The sequence below is a fragment of the Ambystoma mexicanum genome, chromosome 3p (assembly GCF_040938575.1).
Source record: "Ambystoma mexicanum isolate Mex_15411 chromosome 3p, UKY_AmexF1_1, whole genome shotgun sequence".
Taxonomy (NCBI): domain Eukaryota; kingdom Metazoa; phylum Chordata; class Amphibia; order Caudata; family Ambystomatidae; genus Ambystoma; species Ambystoma mexicanum.
Window position 1 is genome coordinate 696,895,134 of NC_090925.1, and position 20,651 is coordinate 696,915,784.

The following is a 20,651-nucleotide window of genomic DNA, read 5'->3' on the forward strand; positions in this document are numbered from 1 at the left end:
TTAAAAAATAAAAAAAATGATTTAGTTTTATTGATTTTGAACAAAAGAATTCACATTATATAGTGCATAATTACTAGCTCATGGTTACATTACGAGAGCAGAGCTTGTAGCTTTGTTATACTTTCAAACATCATTATTCGTGTCTCCATTCTCTGGATGGAACAATTAACAAAACTTTGCCCTCGCCCGCCCCACTCCCCCCTTTGGTCGAGCAAACATCTTACGAACATTGTGTGTGTGTGGGAAAAAGTGGTCATAGTCCTACTGTTGTGATGGTTTCTAAACTGAGAGATCTGAGCTGTCTTCCTGCGTCATCTGTTGGTTCCTCCGACATAAATTAAGTCCTTGGGAGTTTGTCAGATTGAGACTCTGAAGTTATTGAGAGGTGTTTATTTTTGAAGTCCATCCATAGAGTCTCGCATTGCGAAGCTTTATTGTGCAGAGAGGCTGTGATCATTTCCATTGTGCAGATGTTGGATGCTACATTGATTCATTCATTTTTTCTCTGGACCGTTGTGGATTTCCATTTCATTACCAGTAAGGCAAGAGCCGCCACCATTAGTTGGGGGGCCAGTCCTTTAATTCTGATCCAGTCGTCTTCGGTTCCCTCCAGTCCGAATAGAATCAAGTGAGGGTCGGCGACTCTTTGTATGCCATCTAGTTCTTTGATCCAACCCAGGACCTCATCCCAGAAAACCTTTATGTACGGGCAACTCCACCAAATGTGCCAGTAGTCGGCTATTTCCCCACATTTCCTCCAGCATCTTGGACTCATTGTTTGAAACATTTTGGAGAGCCCGAGTGGATCATATTGCCATCTGTGTAGTAACTTAATAGCGTGAAGTTTGTATTGGCTACATATGGACGTTTTGGATGCTGCCTTACACGTTGTTCCCACTGATCAGGGCTTATCTCGTCTCCTATGTTTCTTTCCCAGCTACTTCTCAGAGGGTCCGTGGACCCATCTCCTGCTTCTATTAGTTATTTGTACATTGCAGATATCAGGCCCTTCATTTCAGACCTGGAGTTTTTCAAATGGGGTAAGGTCACTTTTCAGTTTATCCTTCCATTCAGGTTTCGTTAGGACACCTTTTATCTGTATGTATTAGAAGGTGGACAGTGGACCTATTCCTAGGGCCTCAGTCTTTGGGAGTGGGATGAAAGTTTTTTTTCTGCAATTGCCCCACCCCTTCCAAGCCCGCCTCATACCAATATTGGAACCTTCCTACGTTGAGTATGTGGTCGTTTATGCCAGGGGACCATAGATGGCTGAGTGAGGCTGGCCAAGTGGTAATCTTGCGCCTCTCTGCCTGTTCGCCATACACTCCATGTGGTGCTTAATATTGGATGGCCTTTGAGTTTACGGTGAAGCTTTTTTTGCGGGGCCCATAGCCACTCTGATACCGTAGCTGGTAATAAATAATGGTTGTTCAAGTGGATCCATTGGAGATTTTTGTGGTCACGTAGGTGCAGGATTAGAATGCGTAGTTGGGTGGCTTTGTAATATTTTTGTAGGTCTGGGAGCCCTACTCCACCTTTGTCTTTGGGAAGTGTTAAAGTGTTATATGGGATTCTCGCCTTCTTCCCCTGCCAGAGGAACCGTACCATAATTTTTTTGGCCTCAATAAAGAACCCTTTTGGTATCTCAACAGGTAGCATTTGGAAGGGATACAGGAACCGGGGGGAGACATACCATTTTAATAGAGTTAATTCGTCCTAACCAGGAAATTGTAAGCTTGCTCCACTTGTTTAGATCAGCAGAGAATCGCTGGAGGAGGGGAGGGAAATTAGCCTCATATAGGTCAGCCAGAGTTTTGGTGACCTGTATACCTAAATATTTCAATGTGGAATGTTCAATCTTGAGGCCTAATGGGATGAATTTGGTTTTGTTTTCTTCTTTCGATCCCTGAAGGGGAAATAGTATCGATTTAGTCCTATTCACTTTGAACCCAGAGAGTTGACCATATTCTTCTAATAGATGAAGGGCATAGGGATGGATACGGAAGGGTTAGTTATGTGTAGCAGTATATCATCTGTATAGAGTGCTACCTTATATTCTGTTGCTCCCAGCCACATACCTTCTACCGTGGGGTCGGTTCTCATTTTTTTGGGCCAGGGGTTCTAGGGAAAGTGCAAAGAGAATTGCAGTGAGGGGACAACCCTGTAGGGTTCCGCGTTCCAATTCGAACCATCTGGAGTATTCTCAATTTACGAATATTGATGCTTTGGGGTGGGGGGTGTATATACCGCCTGTACTCCCTTCCTAAATCTCGGCCCTATTCCTACCTTTCGCAAGACCGCCCTCAGGAATTCCCAATCCACTCTGTCGAAAACTTTCACTGCGTCCATCGATAAAAGGGCAGGGTATGAGATGTATGAACGAGGTGGAGTGTTTTGCGCATAGTGTCCGCCCCTTGCCTTCCCAATATAAACCCAACTTGGTCAGAGTGTTTAAGATGGGGCATTAATGTTTCTAATCTGGCAGCTAACACCCTAGTGTAGATTTTGGCATCAAGGTCGGGTAGGGAGATAGGGCTGTCTGATCCACAATATTTAGGGTTTCTCCCTTCATTGGGAATCACTGTTATCCGTGCTCTTGTGAAGTAGCCTGAGGTTTCCCCTGTCTCTAGTATTTCATTAAATAATTCTATCATAAATGGTGTTAGCTGCGCACTAAAGTTTTTGTAAAAACCGGCCGCGTAGCCATCTTCCCCCGTGGATTTGCCTATGGTTAACCTTTTTATTGCATCTTGGACTTCCTGCTCAGCTATTGGGGAGTCTAGCAACTCGGATTCTCAGTGTGTTATTTTGGGCATGTTAATTGAGGACAGGTAGAAGTCTGTGTCTAATTGGCCAGGGTTCGTTTCTGAGGTATATAGGGTCTCAGAAAAGTTGGCAAAACACTCTGGGATGGTGTGGGGAGTGAGCGTCGTGGGGGGGTTGTCTTCAATTATTTCTTATACTTTGCGCTCTGCCCTTTTTTCTTTAAGTCTGGCGGCTAATAGTGCGTCGGCCTTGTCCCCTTTTGCGTAGAATTTCTGTTTGAGGAGTCGTAGTTTGCGCACTACTTGTTCATGCTCCAACAGTCGCAATTCCTCCCTTTTCCGCTGTGCTGCGTTCATTTTATCAGGATCTACCCCAGGATCCTTTCTTATGTCCCCTTCCAATTGGCATATTTCGGTTCTGAGTCTGTGTTCTATGATCTTTCGCTCCCTCTTCCTAGAGGGCCCTTCACTTATTAAGATGCCCCTCCAAATGGCTATCCCAGCTTCCCAGATTGTTTGCTTGGATACCTCACAGTTATTGTTCAATTTGAAATATTCGTTAACTTCAGTCTCCATTTCTGTCTTGAAAACGGCATCTTTCCAAAGGCTCTCATTACACCGCCGCTTCCCTCCCATGACAGGTAGGTCTACCCAATTAATATCTATCAGCACCATGTCATGATCTGACCATGTTATCGGAATAATTTCTGAGTGCGTTGTGGTATCAAGGAGATCCTTTGTGAGGTATACGTAATTAATATGGGTGAATGTGTTGTGCGGGCTAGAGTAAAAAGTGTATCCTCCATCGCTGGGGTGCAAAATCCTCCACACATCCTTCATTTCGTACATGTCCATCATGTCTAATAATTCAGTGTGGTCGCCTTTATTCTGGTTTCTCGTTTCGGGATTACCTGGTTTCCAGTCTTTGGCCGGGTCTGCCCACTGGTTAAAGTCGCCTCCCAGAACAATATGACCTGAGGCTTCTAACATTATTTTAGGGATTGTTTTCTCAAGGAATTTAGCCTGTCCGGTGTTGGAGGAGTATATGGTAGCAATCGTTACCTTTACCTTTGTGCAACTTTTCCCGTTATCAAAAGAGCACGCCCTCCCACATCAGACCATGTCTTGCCTACCTGAAAGTTAATTCCCTTCTTAATCAGGATTCCCACACCTCCTTTCCCGAGTGGCCCAGAACCCCAGAATTCCAGTCCCCCCCGCTTCCCGAGAATGCATCGTTCCTCACCTTTAGCGAACTTGGTCTCCTGTAAAAGAAGGATGTCGATTTTGGATCTTGATCGACAGGAACTTGGTTGGTGAGCTCTGGCCTGGAGTGTCCCTACTCTAAGGGAGTCGCTTCCCTTCAGCTCGTCAGATGATGCCATGGTTAGTACTTGTTGGGTAGTTGTATATGTTCCCTAACCAGTAGATTGTTTGCTCATTAGGTCCCACAGTGTCTTGAGTGTTTTGAATTAATACAGACGTTGTTGCAACCTTTTCCCAACTTCTGTCCCGCCCTTCTCTCCCCTCCCACTCCCCTCCCTCCCCAAGTTGGTGGTGTTCGATCGAACCCAGATGGTTACAGTGGTCCTGCATCGAACCACCTGTGGGGACCGTTACTTCACGTCCCTTTGCTTAATATAACATCTCATTCTTAATTGAGCCCCCTCTGCCCTTCCCCCTCATGTCCGCGTCTTGACCTTGTTGTCGACCAAAAGATGTTTGTCCAATCAGGTCACGATCTTTTACATTGAAATAATTATTATCTTGCCAAGTTTGTGGATGGTCAGTTGTCTACCTCCGGGGAGGTGTTACCTCTTCGGTATTTCCTCAAGCCCTTCACACGTCTTCTTCTAGGACCCTGTATGCGCCATCCTCCGTCTTCTCGTCGTGGTCCTTCCCGGTTATCTTCCTCTGTGCGTGGTCCAAGTAGGTCGGAGATGCATGTCTTGATTTCCTTTTCCGAGCTCAGCTTTATTTTGTTGCCTTCGTATTCGAAGGAGAGGGAGAGGGGATAGCCCCATCTGTATCTTATGTTCTTTTCCTTCAGATGCTTTGTAAGAGGTCCGCACATCCGCTGGAGTGCAAGCGTCATAGATGATAGATCTTGGTATATTGAGATCTGGGCACCTCCAAGAGTGATCATGCCGCTGTTCCTTGCCCTTTCAAGGACCCTGGCCTTATCCTGGAAGCAGTGGAATTGGGCGAGCACAGATCTTGGTCCGCCCGGGGGGCCTCCGGCTCTGTGTATTCTTTCCGTTTTGGGTTCATCAATCGCATCATCAGCGACTAGAAGTTTGATGATGTCATGTAAGGTATTCCTCAGGTCGCCCTCAGTCTCCCCTTCTCGTTCCAGGATACCGAAAATACGTAGGTTGTTCCGTCTTTCCCGGTTTTCCAAGTCATCCAGCATAAGTTTGAGGTCTTCTTCCCGTTGTTCTGGTTCCGTCATCCTCTGATCGAGCTGTACTTCCAGGTTGTCTATGGAACCTTGGTTATTCTCCACCCGTTCCAGCCTTTCTTCCATGCTGGCTAGGCGATTTGTAATCTTGTCTATTTTACATCCAATGTTGGCCCCCACGTTCTTTATTTCTCCTAGTAAAGCGGCAATGTCCCCTTTGGTGGCCGCTGATTCGCTTGCCATAGCGTCTGTGTTTGCCATGTTGAGATCGCTGGTCTCAGAAGGCCAAGGGGTGTAGGCGAATGGAGCTAGTTTCTCTTTTATGCTCCTGGGATCTCGGAGGTGGTGTTGGTGCTATGAGGCGGGACCAAGGTATGTGTTCAGGTCTGGGTCAGTATTGTAGATCTTGTATGGGAGGCGTTCTACCGGCCTGGTTCCTCGGTTCCGCTTTTCTGTGTGCACCGCAGTAGAGCTTGGGAGGTGTACTGTTGTGCGCTCAAATACCTGGAGACAGGAACTGTACCTCAGTGTCTCTTTAATTGCTTTTCCTGTGGTGCTCCCTATATGGCGGGATCCTCCTTCCTCTGTTCCACTTACGCTAGTGAGGCCAGATTACGGGGTCGTGTTGGGTGGGCGTCTCAGAGGGTGGTTTTGGGTTGATTCCCGGGTCTGGTCATGGTTCAGGATCTTTAACAGGACCTCTTCACTTGGGATCAAGTTAGGATTGAAATGTCTGCTGACGGTTGCTTGGAGCTTGGGCTATGGTGTGTTGGGTCTCCCTCTTTACTGCTTGTTGACCCAGGCGACAGGGCATGGTATATAAGTGTTTAAGTTTGTGAAGGGATGTTCACGGAATGATTCACTGGGCCTGCTCCGACTGCATCAGTGACCTGTGTCTGTAGCTTGTTATGCGCCCTTAGGAGTGTCGAGGGTGACTTGTTTCTTGAGGACCTGCTATTAGTCCAGTCCATGCGAGGAGGGCCTGCAGTTGGGCTTGTGCTTGGTCTGCTCTATCAAAGTGCTCTGGGTTCCCTTTTGCCTCGATGGGGCGGGAGGTTGTAGCAGGAGAGAGGCGTTGGTGTTTTGCTTGGGTGTCCCCTGCGGGTCCTTGGCTGCCTGTGGGCGCACGTAGTTACAGTCTTATCACATTCTGGAGGTGGTGCGCTGCTATGCTGCAGGCAGTTCAGTGCATGTGCCCTCCTTCACGTGTGCCTTGTGCCAGTACGGGGGCCAATTTATTGGGTGCCCCGTGGGCTCTGGGGGGGGGGTCAAGTGGAGGGAGCTCTTTTTTTTTTACACGCTGCCGCCTGTGGTCCTTCATCGGGTGGAGCGCTGCGTATATTACGCGGGTGTGCCCCGTTCCGTGTTAGTCTGGTCAGGGGTGTCAGGTGCCAGGCCCGGTCCTTATGCAGTGGGGGGGAGGAGGGGGGAGCACTCAGACACTGTGTTGTCTGCCCTACCTTGTGGTGCGTAGGGCAGATTCCGGCCCTTGTCGGGTTTGCGCTCTGAAGATCAGATCCTCCGCCAGTGGCTCCGATGACCAGAGCGGGTCTCTGGTGTCTGTGGGTCGGGTGCCTCGCTTCGCTTCCTGGCCCAGTCGTGCTGCAGCAGTGTTCCAGGGTTTCACCTCCTTGAGGCCACTCCAGTGCCCTAGGTCCCCAGAGGCGGGCAGGTCTCCTGCTGGTGTAATTGCGCGGGCTCAGAAACGCTTCCCTGGCCGTGACTTTAGGATGTGTTTTCTGACCGATCCCTGGTCCGATTTTCCTCGGGTTTTCTCTCGTGGGGTGGGGGGCCTTTACACGTCTGCCACCAGATTCCCGTCCTTGGGGGCGGGGGGTCACAAGTGGGGGCTCAGACCACTTATTGGGGCTGCGACGGCAGAGCTTACACAGGGACTAGTCTCTGCGTCCCCTGGTGGCCAATCAACACTTTTGCTTTTAACCCAGTTCTAGCACCAGACATTGAAGGAGCACCATCCAAGCAAATACCAACACATGCCTCCCACTTTAGGCAGTGGGAACTTAGGAAGTAGTTAACAATGTCAATGACTATAGATGCAGTTGCTCTTCCCTGAATTGGTTTACAAAATATTTCAAGCACAATATCAATTCTGTACTGATAGAAGAGGACAAGTCAGTGATGCGGCAGAAAATTGTGGTGTCAGATAAAGATACTTTTGCATTTCTCTGCTGCACCGTCACTAAGCATTACCTGGTTGATGGTGAGAATTGTTGGCAGAATTACTCTCAGAATCTGTAAAGGGCTTTTCCCCCCCAGATAATGCCGCAATAAGCTTGCAAAGCATTTGCAGGTACTGAGGCCACATTTGAACAGTGTCTTTTTGCTTGTGTATGCCTTGCAGCTGCCGTACAAACAAATCCCCGGTCTTTTTTGCTAATGTTTTGTTTCCAAATGCGCCTTAACAGTGTTGGCTTCAGGGTTGCTAATGTAGCGCCACAAACCACACACTGCAGCTTAACTTGTCAGCAACCGCGATCCAAGTGAACCCAAAATGCAAAAAAAAAAACAAACAAACATTTTCGTGTTTTTGCATTTCTCGTGTCTGTTTCCACCTCTCCTTCCGCTTTTTATTTGAGATTCCTACGATCATTGGGCACTAGGAAACTATCCAGTTCTGTGTTATTTCTGCATTTTAAAGCCCGAACACAAAAAAAAGACAGACTTTTTTTTCCTTGCTGATTTGTATTGACTTAAAAGTGCGGAAATCACATACTGCGCCCCTCCTGCCCCACCCGCTCATTAACTTGACAATGAGGGGGGAGGACCCCGAACCCTCAATTTCCATCCCCCAACACACGCATCTTACCCACATGCACACACACAGTCCAAAACTCACCTCTGCCTCCTGTGACGACTCTGCTGGGGCTCACAGCGCCTATCAGCCATGCGCGCACTCATGCGCGTCAGGGGTTTAACAAATATGATAGTTTGATTTAGAAAGACCGCTCTGTGCAGTCTTTCTAAATAGTCTAAGTGGTCTTTCTAAATCGACCCCCCCCCCCAAAATCGGTACAGTGAAAAAGATATGTGCACTTAGTACCAATGATCCATCTAAAAATGGAGTCTGACTCAAAAAATTGCAAACCGCCACGTTAATTTATGTCACGCTATTTTTTTAAAACCATTTAAAGTTTTAACAAATAAAAAATGTTTTAAAAGATTTAAATTGACAAACACCACATAAGATTTAAAGTGAACCACAATAAAAGCATGGGGGGGGACAAAACCATGTGAACAGCTTGGGGGAAAACAAAAAGGGGCATGCTGCTTCATTAAAAAAACACCACATTGATACAAGTCTCAAAAGACTCCCTGTTCAAATCGTGAAGTTCAAGCTTGAATTTTTTGTTGAAGTGGGGTCCTGGGCTAGAACACAGGGTGGCGAAATCCACACCTGGATGCACATTGCACAGGGCGGATATAAACCTTCAGCACTTCTACTCAACCAATGTTACATAGGGAAAAGAAATTCTTACTTGCCTGCGTGACTGGGTCAAGTGCTTCAATTGATTTTTCTTGGTGGGACACAGGTGGTTAGGTTGACACACCAACGCTTGGAGCGATGCTGCTGCAATGAAAACAGTTAGTCAAGGATACATGGGTCTACCTGCAACTTCAAAAATTAGCAGGAGTTAAAACCAGCTCTTGGGTGTTAGGCATCAGCTAGTAAACTGGACGTAACGCTGGGATACCAGGAGAGTGTACACAGTGCACTGCAAATGCTACTTCCACGTGAGACGCAAACTTTCAGTACCGCCCCAAATTAGACATGAGAAAGGAACAGCCTCAAAAATAGGTTTGAAATCCTTGATTGTGACTCCTACTATACCTTTAAAACTACCCCACCATTACCCACAGCAAAATACAGTGTTTTTTTTTAAAAAGACATTCTTACCGACGGCAAGTCCCAATACAGATGTCAGGATTTTTTATGGTGCCATTGTTGCTGGGGACTTTGCTGTCCAAGATGGGATGATTGAGCCAATTTGTGTTCCTGCAATTGAAAAAGTACAATAAAAATATATTATAGACGTACCAGATTGACCGTACCAATATTTGCGCACTACACTCTGCCAGTCGGCACACATCCTCCCCCCGCACACAAAATGGACCTAGGGTGCAGGGTCCAACCGGAAAATCTAAGTTCCCTTTAGGCCATTCCACCCCAGCTGGCAGAAAGAGAGAGAGAGCAGTCAGAGCACATACCTGAAAACGTGACTCATACTCAGTCACAGAGAAAAATAAAATAATAGAGCGAGCGAGCGAGCGAAAGAGCATCAGCTTGTTATATTTTACCCTTAACAGTTGAGAAGTCCAGCCTGCTGGCATTCCAATCATTCATCTACATATCTTACATAGAATACGACACAGTAGTTCTTAACTCACTGAGCTAGCTTTCGGAAACATCGAGTAATAGCCATGTAGCTTGTACTGCAGTTAGGTGACAGCGCCATGCCAGACACGAGTTCCCCTGGCTTCTCTGCAACATATGGTGCCACATGCAGGCGAAGGCCAGGCATCCACAGCAGGATGATATACATGAATTCCACTTTAAATCACTTTTATGGCAGCGGTGCACCCAAAGTACTGTTGGTAATGCAGTGATTTTAGAACATCACGGGATGCATAGACTTGCTCTATAGTAGATGGCTCCCAGGGTAGCTCAGCAGGTTGACAGACCATTGCTGAGACTGTGTTTAAGGTTGAATTTAACCAAAACAATAAAAACAAAAAATATATATGCAAAACTTGTTAAATCGAATGACTTTTTGTAAAAAAAAAAAATAAACACATCTCAAAGAAAACTAGTGAACCCAAGTTTTAGCAGCGTTTTTGAGTTTGGAAATTACTTTTTTCCTTTGAATGTGTAAAACGCACATTTGAATAATGTGTCCAGCATGTAGAATGCCTGCTTTCAACAGTGACCAGCCCCCTCTCCCCGCCACAGTGATCATGGCCCATTGATTTCCGTGGTGTCCCTTTCAGGACAGAAAAAACTAAACGGGAAGAGCAAACAGAACCAGGAAATGCACGAGTGACTGCTGGGGCAAGGAGCACTGCTTAGATTAGGTCACCAAGCCCCAGCTTCCCACTGCAAAGCTGGGGGCTTGGTAAAACCTGGTCATGCCTGAGGCAGGCCGGGTCCCGAGATCCGGCCAGACACCTGATCCCGGATCTCAGACCCGGCCAGCGCTGTGCCATGAACCAGAGGGGTGGCGAGGCAGAGGAACAGCCAAAGCAGGGGGACCGGTGTTGTCGGATATCTGGCTCCCCCACAGCAGATTGCTGGAGAGCCCAGCAAACTGCTGTGTGGCAGCTGGATATCATACAAAATTGGCAATGTGTGCTTCCGTCGCCACTCGCCTCTTCTTCCCCCATGGCCAAGCAAGTTGGGGGCAGAGGGAGAGGGGCGCAGGGGGAACCAGCATTGCAGTGATCCAGACCTCCTGCTCACCTTTCCCCACGTGTTAGTCTTTGTGGGTCCAAAGGGGGAGAGGGAAGCAGAGGGACCGACAAAGGCCTGAAACGCTTGCTTCCCGGCACTCCCTCCAACTGTGGTGTGGCGGTCTGAGCCGAGAAGCGGCATCCCTTACCAGACAGTAAGACGCTGGCGGCACCAGCAGGCAGCAACAACGCAGCGTGGGCACGTGATCCAAATGCAGGAAAGCGCACATCCAGGCTGCATTTATTTCCCTCGCCCCCATCACGTTGCACTGACTGAGCATGTAGTTTCTCTTTTCTCGCTGTCCTGGATCACACGCCCCACAGATTGAAGACCTCTGCCTACACTATGGCTATTTTCTAGGTCTAAATACTCATTGTTATCTTGCTAGCAGGACTACATAGGAGTTTGCATTTTCACTGTATACTAGCAAAACATGCAGGCACCTAGTCAGTGAGACATTGCAGATAAATCAAGGAAGTCGCAGGGAAATGAAGGAAGTCGGTCCTATAGAAAGAAAGAAATATGAGAGGGGGGGGCCCAAGAAAGACGTCTTGTGGTACAGACTCTGGCCGGTGAGCTCAATGCACTGCCTGGCAGCACTGAGCGGTAAAGTCGGGCACATCTCGCTGCAATGTTCAGAACCCCTCACCTTGTAAAGGCAGTAAAGTTACAGAAATCATACCAAGGGAACTGAATGCCGTCGTTGTGAGCTCATTGCTGTTTTAACAGTGAAAGCCATGTTACGCAGATAACGGCAGCGCTGGTCATTGGGCCGGCTCTTGTAGGATCCGAGATCCGGCACCAGATGTGTAGCCTGATCACAGGATCCGGCCAGAGTCAGCCGCCGCAAACCCCAAACCGGGGCTCTGCGCTGGGTTACTTTGGAAAAAGAAAGAAAAGAAAGCGACGGCACGGAGTAGGGGGGCGGAGCAGCTCATTGCCGCCATGAACGCTTGGATGGCTCCGCCCCCTACGTGTACACAGCAGGACTTTGATACAGGTCACAGCTGCAGGAAAAGCATAACTTCCTCTGGTCACCAGAGGAAGTTACAGTCCTCAGCCACAACCCGGTTTATTTATGCAATGTTTGTCGGATACTTGTATCCGATAAATATTGAATGAATAAATAGCCATATTATCATTGAAACTATCCAACACAATGCAGCCACCCAACTGCTTTTAGAGGGGAGCTGCAGGAACTGTGCCAGGTGTGGTTCAAGTAAAAGAAAACGTTGCTTATGGCGAACAGAAATCAGCAGGTTTTAAGAATGAGGTTGCAGCACAATCCCTCGGTCTAAACCAGGATTTCCCTACAGATTATCTGCTCTTTCACCATTAGCTAGAGTAATAGCTCTTCTTAATGATTCCTGGACAGTCTGCTTAAAATAATCCTCTGCATGAGCTCAGATCACAGTGTAGACTAACATTGCTGTTGGTAGTTTAGGTGCACAGATGGCTGGTACGGTTTGCTCCCGTGTACAAGTGCGGGTCGGACTGGGTCATAAAACTGTCTCGGGCACCAATGAAAAAGTTGCCCATAGTTGTAAATGGCAATTCATTCCTTTCTGACCCTGTTTGAGTAGTACCCAAGGGGGAGGTTTTTTTTTTATAAAATGGGATGCAAATTGTGCATTTTAAAGAATATTTACTCAGCAACACTGGTCAAAACTATTCTCACATAACGAAGTAACATCACCAGTGCCATGAAAGTGGAATTGATATTTAGTTTGGAAAAGAAGCAGCATGAAAGAAATTGCGCCGTTTTAAACTATTATTTTGGACATTTCCTTTGATCGTAGGTCAACTGCCAGCTCTGCCCCCCAAGCCCCGCCTCTTTGGGCACCGGCCCCTTCAACTCCGCCCCCACCCCAGCCCTTGTGGGACCCCCCCCCCAATCAAATGTTTTCCATTTCCACCACTGGATAAGGGTGAAGATGGCGGTACGTACAACCCGACTTGCAGCCGAATCTGCCCTGAAATTCCCTCTGCCATAAACCACTTCTGTATGGTGGTGGGTATGGGGGAGAAATGCTGGAGGACATCATACCAGCCCCCACCTTGCGATGCTTTGGGCAACCAGCATCTAGGAAGTCCTGCACCTCGATGGGTGGCAGGCACCAGCCTACCGGCTCAGACGGACCGCAGCTGGTTTCCTGGCAGGGGGGCACCCCCATGGCAACCTGGCCTTCAGGCCCGGATGGCACAGGGTGGGCCTGCAGGCCATAATGAGAGACACGCTCAGATCATTCCGTTATGAAGTCTGCAGCCATTCTCCCGCAAGTGCCTGCAGGGCTCCCTTTTATTAGCTTGGCTTAAAAAGGCAATACAAGGGGGAGGGACACATCCCCTTAAAGGGGCAAAACACACAGGAGGGTTCACTACACAACAGAGCCGAGGATGGGGATACCAGCCAAGAAGACACACAAAGATCCACTGTTAGTGCAACTAAAATCAAAATAAGAAAAACAAACCCATCAGTGTTTTGTTCTCCCCTGTTCCCCTCCCTTGCCTTGTCGCGAAACACCTGTGTATGAGCGCGATACAAATAAAAATATATATATATATATACACACACACACACACACACACACACACACACACACACACACACACACCTGTCGCTTCTCCGCAATGAATAAACGCATCGTAAAAGCACAATAAAAAATAAATACCTGTCCGTGCACGGTGTGAAGCGCTCTTTCCTCCGTAATCCTCTTCCTAAACACGTAGACATCCCACGTGAAAACATCACAATGACGTAACGGAAACACGTCCATAAAGGCATTTCAGAAAGTATCAGCAAACTTTTAAACACACAATGCTATCGGGTCTCATAGGGACTTTAAATGAAAAATCGCCTCCCTGGGAAATGCCAAATCGCCCCCCCATGCAGGAGAATGAAGGTGACGACGGAAAAGAACTGCCAAAATGGAGGAGGCACCCCGATAACCAGGGCAGGGGCCTCTTTCCTCTTCCATCCCCCCCTCTGGGTAGGGGGGAGGTATCAGCCCAAAGAGCACCAAAGCGCTTGAAAAGCCTGCAAAGGGCAACAAAAGAAAGGGGTGGGGCAAACCCCATATAAGGGTGCTGCTGGAGAAGAGGATTTCGTTTTCCTATCGTGTTTTCTTCTCAAAGTGCTGCCGGACGTCGAAAGGAGGACCAAGAAGAGGAGCGGTACTGCCGTTGGGGACACAGGAGTGTTTGGAAGGTCACCGACGCAGAGTTGCTGGTGCCGGGGGACGCTGCACAGAAGGTGGAGCTGTTGTCGCATTGAGGAGGCCGAAAGGAGGAGCAGCACGCACAGCAGAAGAGCTGCGGTGCTGTTGCCAGGGGCCGCTGGGCAGATCCGCCGTTGCCGTCGGGGAACAGCGCATCGCTGAGGTCTGCGGGAGCGGAAGAAGAGCGGGACAGCTGTTGGGAGCAGTCGGAAGGAGGAGGGCCAGGGGGTGGTCCCGGAAGGACGCGGTTTCGTAGTAAGGCAGCGTGTGGGACACCAAATCAAGTTAATAGCGGTGACTGTGCCAGGCCGCCTTATTCAAACGGCCAAACAAGTTTAAATACTGTGGTTACAGGGGGCTGCCTAGGTGAAACAAAGTAAAAATGTTAATACTGGTTACTGCATCGGGCCGCTTGATTGAACCGCCCGAAACTATTTGAATTACTGTGGCTGCAACTGGCCCCCTGGGTGAAAACAAGGGTGAAGATTTGGATACTTATAGCTCGCCTTGTAGAGCATCCGAGATAATTTTGAATGTTTGAGAATGATTGTGGGCAAGACACGTTTAGTTCAACGGCACAAACCAGAAGAGGACTAGAGTGTGAGCTGCACAAAGCGGGCTCGGCTGGGGGAAGCCCTCCGGCACAGACTTTCGGGGCCAGGGTGAGCTGTGCAAAGTGGGCTTAACCAGCACGAGTTGGCCAGGAATTTGGCGAGCTGCGCTAAGCGGGATCAGTTGGGTAAACCCCCCTCCCCACTCCCCCAGCTTGAATCATCAAGGCTAAGGTGAGCTGCGCTAAGCGGGCTCAGCAGGGTCAGATTTCCACGGCACTAATCTTCAAGGCTAGTGCGCAAAGCGGGCTCGGCGGTGAGCAAGGAAGATGGAGGCACAGGGCGAAGGCGCTAAGGGGCTTACTTGCCCACAGAAGGACCTGGAGGCCTTCCTCGTCATGGCACGGATGGCTGCCGACAAGCATGGCACCAACTGGATGGAACTGGTGTCATCCCAAATGAGGGCAGAGGTTGCTGGGCCCAACCAAAGGGCTGAATCACCGATGTTGTTCCCACCCACAGTCAACGAGGAGGATTGGGTGGAAATACAGAAGGGGAAGAAGAGGAGGAAGAGCACATCGAGGGAGAGGAACCAGTCTCCAAAAGAGGGTCATGACAGAGAAAGTCAAGGCCAGCAAGCAACAGGCGAGTGCTGCTAGAAGACACAAAACGATGGCCCCTAAAGGAAAGAGGAGGGTGCAGGAGGTTGTAGCCGCAACAGAGCCTGTACCTGCTGAGGTTCCAAGGATTCGTTGCAGCACTCCCAACACTCCTGTAGCCAGCACGGCAGTAGCAGCAGAGGGCCCCACCACCTTGGAGATGGTAAAAGGTATGGTCCTGCAGTGTATGCAAGCATGGGGGGGGGGAAATGGGAGTAACGGGCAAATGTTATGTGATAATATTAATGCATTTAACCAGTTGGGTAGAAATGTGGAGGCTGTGCACCTACAAGGGGAAACCATGTTCATCAAGAGAGGTGGGCCCCAGGATGGAGCAGGCAGTCCTTGCAACTGGGGAAGGCCATGTGGTGGGAGCGGGACAGTTGGCGCATAGGGGGGCCACAGCCAACAGGCCCTCAGACGGTAGGACCATTTTGGGGTGTCAAGGGTCAGCAGTAGCTGGGCTCACTCCTCAGATCGCCACGTGGGGTGTGGCCGGTCAGGGAATACAGCCAGTATCGACACCAACAGCCAGTCAGGTTCAGGGTGGAACGGCAAATAATATTACAGTGTATGGGAGGCCTATGCCTGGCTTTGCCCCGGCAAGAGTTGCAGTGAATGCATTGGTGTGGTGCATACAAGAAGAGGGTATGGCAGAGAAAATTCTGAATTTAGTGGGGATAGAACTCATGGGTGAAGGGAGCGAATGGAGAGAGAGAGAGAGAGAGAGAGAGAGAGAGAGAGAGAGAGAGAGAGAGAGAGAGAGAGAGAGAGAGAGAGAGAGAGAGAGAGAGAGAGAGAGAGAGAGAGAGAGAGAGAGAGAGAGAGAGAGAGAGAGAGAGACCCCAAAAGGTGGAGGCAACTATTCACAATTGGCCAAGGGCTTTTAGGATGTATGCCACCATCATGTTGGAGAAGTTTCCGCAGGATGGAGTGGCAATGATTGCGTATGAGCAATACATTCATGAGCAGTATCTAAAACATGGAGGGGATGCCTGGCTCAACTATCATGGAGGGTTTAGACTGAAGATGCAGGTGTGGCCAGCTATGACCTGGGACTAAGTCGATTTGGGCGGATACATAGACAAGATGGTACCTGCCAGGGCATCGGGAGAAAAGGTTCAAGGGGAGAAGCCACAATAGGCGAAAAACAGAGGGTCTTACCTGCACAGAGGCAGGGGGTCTTTTTGTGGGAACTCCTTCTGGAACAACTGTTCCAGCTTCCAAGGGGAACAGCCTAAATGCTGGGCGTTTGCTGAGGGGAAGTGTACCTTCGGCAATGCTTGTAGATTCAAGCACACGAAGGGCAAAGGGAAAATAATTCACCCAAACCAGTAAAGATTGCAGGCCATGATTTCTTTTCTAAGTGTCTATCATAACATTAGCAATGCTAAAATTCTATGGGGAAGGTTTTAGGTGGGGGGTTCAGGATTCCTTTCACCGGGTCGATGGTTGCCAAAGAGGAGTCCAATTTGAAGTCTGCATTGGCGATGCCGGTGGTATTGGCTCAGAAAGTGGGAAAGGAAATACAATTGGGGAGGGTGGCAGGCCCTTTCGCCTCCGCTGCTCTGGAGAATTTTGTGTTATCGCCTTTGGGATTAGTGCCCAAAAAGGAGAAAAGGCAGTACAGATTGATACAGCACCTTTCCTTCCCTGAAGGTGAATCTGTGAATGATGGCAAAGCAGAGGATCAATGCAAGATTATGCGTCATTTGATGAGGCTGTAGAGATTGTGAAAGCAACAGGGAGAGGGGCACTTATGGGTAAGGCGGACATAGAGTTTGCATTCCGCCTGTTACCAATACACAAGGAAAGCTATCATTTGCTGGGTTTCAAGGTGCTAAATGATTATTTCTATGATAAATGTTTGCCAATGGGTTGTGCTATTTCATGTGCATACTTGGAAAAATTCAGCAGCGTTCTGGAGTTTGCATTACGGCAAAGGTCTTCTGTGGAGAGGTGGGGGGGTGTTGCACTACCTCGATTTCTTGTTTACTGGTAAAAAAGGGGACAGATGAATGTGAGTCACTCATGGGAGTATTTCAAGGATTGATGGAGGAAATGGGGGTACCGCTGGCCAGTGGGAAGACGGTCGGTCCGGCCACAACACTGACCTTTCTGGGGATTGAGATCGATACGATCACAGGGGAGTGCAGGCTGCCTAGTGATAAAATGCTGAAATTCAAAGACAACCAGGGGATTGAGCAGTAAGGAGAAAGCCACCCTGAGGGAGCTCCAATCACTAGCGGGCAACCTTAATTTTGCAGGGAAGGTCATCCCGGCAGGGAAGGTGTACGCAAGGGGCATTGAGCTTAAAACAGTGGGGCTCTGGAGAGAGGAGTTGGACAGCGGCAAGGGGCTCAAACTATTCACCGATTCCTCGGGTTCACACAGATTTCGGGCCATTTTGGGGAGCGAGTGGTGCGGTCAGGCCTGCCAGCGCGAAGGGATTACTAGGGATATTGCTGGAGATGTTTCCTATAGTAGCAGTGTTTAAATTGCGGCCCAAACAGTTGAAGGACAAGAAGGTGATGATCTGGTCAGACAACCTGGCTGTGGTGCAGATCATCAATCAAGGCATGTGCAGTGACCATAGAGTGCTTAAGCTGCTTAGAGAGCTCACAAGGAGCCTGCTGAATCTGAACACAGAAGTGAGAGCACAGCATATTCCTGGGGTGAAAAATGTGGCAGCTGATTCATACAGTGGGAGAAGTTTCGCGGGAGCTGTCCAGAAGCAAGCGCGATGATGACCCCTTTCAATGCGCAATGGTGGGGCATGAAATGGGGGGGATCCGAGTTCCCTGATCAACACCGCTCTGGCACCTGGCACAACGGGGAGATACAAAGGATGCTGGGAGCAGTTCTTGGCCTTTCAGAGCGAGATGCTGTCAGAATCACAGAGGGATTTGCCAGTATAGGCTTTTGTAGGATGGTGTTGGCGATCTGGGAGGTCCAGATCTTGGATGGCATATCACTTGACGGCGATAGTACATCACTACAAGTTAGAGGGTAGAACTGATCCCACAAAAGAGCACTACATTGTCATGGCCATGAAAGGTTGGGCCAAGCAGGCCGAGAGAAAGCCTGATGACAGGCGACCCATTGAAGTGGGGAAATCGCACAGTATGATCGCATGCCTGACGGGATTGTGCCAGAATGAGTATGAGAAGGTCTTGTTTACAACTACCTCCACATTGGCTTTCTTTGGGGCATTCAGGGTAAGCGAGTTGGTACCGGAGAATAAAGAAGACAGGGGTTCTGGGTTCCTTAGGATGGGTGACGTATACTTGGAGGGAGGGCTGTTGAGCACCCTTCTTAGAAAATCCACGACAGATCAGAGGGGGAAAAGGAGGACGATTACACTCGGTAGCACACAGGGGAGCATGATGTGCCATGTAGGGTCCATAGCAGCGTATCTACAGCTGAGAGTGCGTACGGGTGAAGGGTCCCCGTTTCTCGTGCACAGTGATGGGGTGGCATTGAGCCGTTTCCAATTCGGGAGGGTCACGGCACTGGTAAAAGCAGGGGTTACGGAAGGGGCATTTGGGACCCATTCCTTTAGGATAGGGGCAGCCAAGTCAGCAGCAGGGATGGGCCTTAACGCCGAGGCGATCAAGCATATAGGGGGATGGAAATCGGAATGTTTTAAGAGGTACATCGGGCCTGATAAAATATAGTGCTAACAGCTTCCCTCTCATCCCCTCCCTAGTAGCTACAGCACAAAGAAGGAGGCGGTCCGTCTGGGTGGTAGGGCATTCATTTGTTTCAAGGGCCGGGGCAAGCTGATCGGCCGAACAGAAGTTGACCGCTGTCGAATACCGGATATGGTGGCACAGGGTGCCTGGCATTAAATGGGCACAAATTACTGGGAAAGCAGTAAAACCTGAGGTGCTGATCGTACATCTCGGGGGCAACGACTTAACGAGCTTGGGGAGAGGGAGCCTGCTGAGAGAGATGATGTCTTCCTTGCAGGAGTTAGCAGCACAGGTCGGTGAGACCGAGATTGTATGGTCGGAAATCATTCTGAGACAGGAATGGAGGGGTACTGAGAGTCTCGTAGCAGTGGAAAATTCAAGAAGGAAGTTGAATTGCGTGATGGTGAAATTCTGCAAGGGCAGGGGTTTCCCCCACATCAGGCACGGATTGATCAACCTTAAATCCCCAGAATACTACTTGAAAGATGGAGAGCATTTGTCGGCATTGGGAATGGAGCAGGTTTTCTGGAATGTGTGCACAAAGCTCTTGGAACTGTGAAGGAGGGAAGGGGGTTTGGGGGGATGAGGGGATGGGGGAACCGGGGTGGGTGGTAACCCACCTTCGGCGTGGCGTGTGTTTTGGCGCCCAGTGATAAGAGAGACTCTGAATGAGCCATTGCTAAGCCGGAAGGGTCTTCCCTCTTTCGGACCAGCGCCTCCTGGGACCCTAAACGGCGGGGGCATCTGGTGATAGCAATGAGGGCTCAGCTTCCCCCCAACAAACATCGCTCCCTCAGCCCAGGAAAACCTGCAGGGGCAGGCTGGTCTCAGACACGAAGGGTTTGGGGGAGTTGTGCCTATTACGGACTTTGGGGAATAGGGGGAAGCAGGTTTTGGATAAGGAGCAGTCGCTGCACCTTCAGAGCCAATTTTCACTATTGTTTGCTGTGGTTATTATGTGTGAATATAAATCTGCTGCCTTTTATGCCAAAAAGAAAACATGTCTCATTGTGTACCTTACTGGAGGGAAAAGGAAGGGGCAAAAATGATGTAAGTTAGCGTAACAAATGGACAAATGCCCAGGTTATAAATAACTGAACTTTATGCTAGAAATTCGTCTGTCTCCATAAGACACATATCCCCATCTGCTGCACATATCAAATCCTCCAACCCCTTCCAGTGGGGAGGATAACTGTTCACTGTACTGTTCACTGGTACAGTGGAAGTCCCATTGGGAAGGGAGGAACGCACTGTGCCCATCCCCACTCCATAAAACACACCTCCCCCGTGCAAATTGCATATCTGCATGAGAAAACCTCAAAACGAACTGAATCCACCTGTACTTTAAGTAATTCTCAAACGATGCACATTACAAACCCCAAAATATACAGAAATACCCCCTCCCCAATATCGCCTCACCCCTTTGATGCACATTACATATCCTCAAAATACACTGAAATAACGAAAAAAACAAAACTGAATCCGCCTGTACTTAAAGTAAATCTCACCCCTGATGCAGATTACAAAACCACCAAAATACACAGAAATAGCCCATTCCCACTACTGCCTCTCGCATTAAAGTAACAATCAACAAGAGATAACTTTAAGACTTACCAGAAACCAAACAACAATCAACTACACAAATGTGCTTTCCAACGCCTTGCCTTCCCCTCCTGCAAAAAAGATGACAAAGTGAACGTTCAAAACCACGTGATGCAGATCAGCCCACGTGATGAGGTGGACGTTGAAACCCACGTGATGCAGAGCAGCCCAATTGATGAAGTGGAGGCCGGCCTTGCTATGGTCCATTTCTCGAACAGGAACTGGACACTACCCTTTACGAAACGCTCATGTCGGGTTTCCAGGCAGCATCAGGTGAGTGCATGCGATCCAACTCT

At 48.9% G+C, this 20,651-nt stretch overlaps 2 protein-coding genes across 3 annotated transcripts in view; one reads left to right on the forward strand and one right to left on the reverse strand.

Annotated features, from left to right (window-relative positions):
• The window catches only part of RAB24 (RAB24, member RAS oncogene family), a 427,397-nt gene extending 406,929 nt beyond the window's left edge, over nt 1-20,468 (reverse strand). Inside the window, exons 1-4 of one of the 2 annotated variants that reach the window (XM_069651502.1) lie at nt 20,368-20,444; nt 13,303-13,348; nt 9,080-9,178; nt 8,661-8,752 (exon numbers count right to left, since the gene is read on the reverse strand). The gene's annotated coding sequence lies outside the window, so the exon portion shown is untranslated. Of the gene's footprint in view, nt 1-8,660; nt 8,753-9,079; nt 9,179-13,302; nt 13,349-20,367 lie in introns of both variants that reach the window. The other variant, XM_069651501.1, reaches the window with a different exon arrangement.
• Nucleotides 20,469-20,497: 29 nt separating this feature from the next.
• The window catches only part of PRELID1 (PRELI domain containing 1), a 160,736-nt gene continuing 160,582 nt past the window's right edge, over nt 20,498-20,651 (forward strand). Inside the window, exon 1 of the mRNA XM_069651500.1 lies at nt 20,498-20,628. The gene's annotated coding sequence lies outside the window, so the exon portion shown is untranslated. The remainder of the gene's footprint in view (nt 20,629-20,651) is intronic.